Source organism: Priapulus caudatus, unplaced genomic scaffold (assembly GCF_000485595.1).
Source record: "Priapulus caudatus unplaced genomic scaffold, Priapulus_caudatus-5.0.1 Scaffold4, whole genome shotgun sequence".
NCBI lineage: Eukaryota > Metazoa > Priapulida > Priapulimorpha > Priapulimorphida > Priapulidae > Priapulus > Priapulus caudatus.
This window is the reverse complement of record NW_014577065.1, coordinates 38,365-40,927: the sequence shown is the minus strand read 5'-3', so window position 1 is coordinate 40,927 and position 2,563 is coordinate 38,365. Positions and strand designations below refer to the sequence as shown.

At 43.3% G+C, this 2,563-nt stretch overlaps 1 protein-coding gene across 2 annotated transcripts in view; it reads right to left on the bottom strand.

Annotated features, from left to right (window-relative positions):
- The window catches only part of LOC106821454 (golgin subfamily A member 5-like), a 15,271-nt gene that overhangs the window by 11,497 nt on the left and 1,211 nt on the right, over positions 1–2,563 (bottom strand). The window lies entirely within an intron of this gene.

The window sequence follows — 2,563 nt, the reverse complement described above, 5'->3', positions numbered from 1 at the left end:
TCATAGTTGAGTCAGAGTGTAACCTGTCCTAGTCACAGGCACTTGGAACGTCGCAATAAAAAAAAAATGTAAACACGAAATGTATTTACTACCAGTCTTAATGTTTCTCTACTCTATTTCGCCTATTATTTCCGATAATCACCTGTAAATGCCGTTCAAATGCTCATCTGCAACACACAAGTACACCGCATCCCGCCCTGTGCACAAACAACATGAGTTGTGTTAAAACAAAGAGAGTTGTGTTATTCATGTTGTTTGTGCACAGGGCGGGCGTGCGGTGTACTTGTGTGTTGCAGACAGCGTTCGAAATTAGTGCCGACCCGGAGGCCCGAGGCCACCAAGTTTTTGCTTCGGCCACCACCTCTACGAAACTGCCGGTCCTCCTGACCTGCACTTTTCCCCCTCATATTACTAATACTATGCTGAAATACTACGGTTATCGCAACGGCAGTTTAGACAGACTTGTCAATGGGAGCGCATTCTAATACGCTCCGTTCCTGAACGTAGACGGGGTATCCAAAACATCCTCTAATCATGATTCGCCACACGAACAAAACCTCGTGACAGTCTAAGAAATCGATTGCAGCATGTAGCGTAGGCTAGTGTTTTTATGACCGCATAACAATAAGTTCATATGTCGCAGGGGTTATCGTGGGGAGTGAGGGCACGACCAGTGACACCTGACACGCACGTAATCAAAGCTGTTAATTGAATTCGTCATTTTTCTTTACGTAGAAAGTGGACTATTTTAATTCAGTTAGATATCTAGAACTTAGAAGCAATGTAAACTGTATATACTTCAAGATTCTAGGCACTTGTAACTTTGCGGATGTGCGGCAGCATTGATCTATGCATGGGGGTACCCAGGACTGGGGAGGAGAAAAACGAAAGTAAAACCTTTCCCAGATGCTTCCCCGACATTCCTAGAGCTTGAAATATATGATTTGACCAACTCTATGTTACATGTATGCTGTTAATGCCAATGGTTATTTTTATATACCATTTTGTTACTCACTGCTAGTAAATAAGCGGAACACCAACTTTTGTGCAGGACCACCGACTTTCTGAAGTTGGTGGTCCTGCTGTCCACTACTAGATTTTCAGCCAAAATCCGAACCCTGGTTGCAGATGAGCATTTGAACGGCATTTACAGGTGATTATCGGCAATAATAGGCGAAATAGAGTAGAGAAACATTAAGACTTTGGTAGTAAATAGTAAATACATTTCGTGTTTACATTTTTTTTATTGAGACGTTCCAAGGGCCCCTACTCCCTATCCTACCTTCAGAGGCTCGATCTTCTACCATAACACACCCCTACCTCCAGGGGCTCCTCTACCATCCCCCACTCTTACCTTTTCATTTTCTGGGACCATCTTAATTCTCCCACTTATCTGGATTCACTTTTGTTAATGTTATTGTTGCCTACCTTCTCCCAACTTATCACAATTCTATAACAGTTAGCTAATATTTAAACAAAACATATGTCTAATTAACTTTACACGCGCAGTAACCGCGCCAGTTAGTGCACTGTAACTGTAAGTCTGTATTATGTATAATTAGTGTAATGAATATGTTGTTATTACTTGAACTACGGCTGGTACCAACCTCACTAAAGCAACAACTCTCATACTGGTATATGGTGTGTATTAACGAATTTAAAATATAACCACTGCACTCTCCATGGTATTCTGTGTAATAAAGCTATTCAACTCTAGCCTAACAATAAAATTGGTAATTAGAAACGTTTTCTATAGGGCGCTGCCATAATAAACTTTAGACTGGTACCCGGTCCCACCTCTCGGCTTAGTTACTCAATGGGAAACTACTCCAATCAAGTAATCGAGGTGGGAGCGAGTACCAGTCTAAGTAAACTTGAAATATTGTTCATTTCGCAGAGAGTCATGGGATCTAGGGATGCACTTCTGTTTTCTACACGTCAAACCAAAACAAGTACAAATGTAAGACGAAATTAATTTATAGTAATTTATAGTAGCTCTTGATACTAGTAATACTACTAATAGTACACTTATTAATCTCGATTACTATAAAAAGATAACAGGAGTGTTTAATAAGTAAATTGCTTATATGTTGTCATGATATGGCCCAGTTAATAATAGGACGAAACAATCAATAATAATTCTTACTACAGCAGTACTACTACTAGTACGGTGGGGTGTGGTAGAGGAGCCACTGGAGGCAGGAGTGGGGTGTGGTAGAGGAGCCACTGGAGGTAGGAGTGGGGGATGGTAGAGGAGCCACTGGAGGTAGGAGTGGGGGATGGTAGAGGAGTCCCTGGAGGTAGGAGTGGGGGTGATAGAAGAGCCTCTGGAGGTAGGAGTGGGGGATAGTAGAGGAGTCCTTGGAGGTAGGAGTGGGGTGTGGTAGAGGAGCCACTGGAGGTAAGAGTGGGGGATGGTAGAGGAGCCCCTGGAGGTAGGAGTGGGGGATGGTAGATGAGTTCCTGGCGGTAGGAGTGGGGGATGGTAGATGAGTCCCTGGAGGTAGGAGTGGGGGTGATAGAAGAGCCCCTGGAGGTAGGAGGGGGGATGGTAGATGAGCCC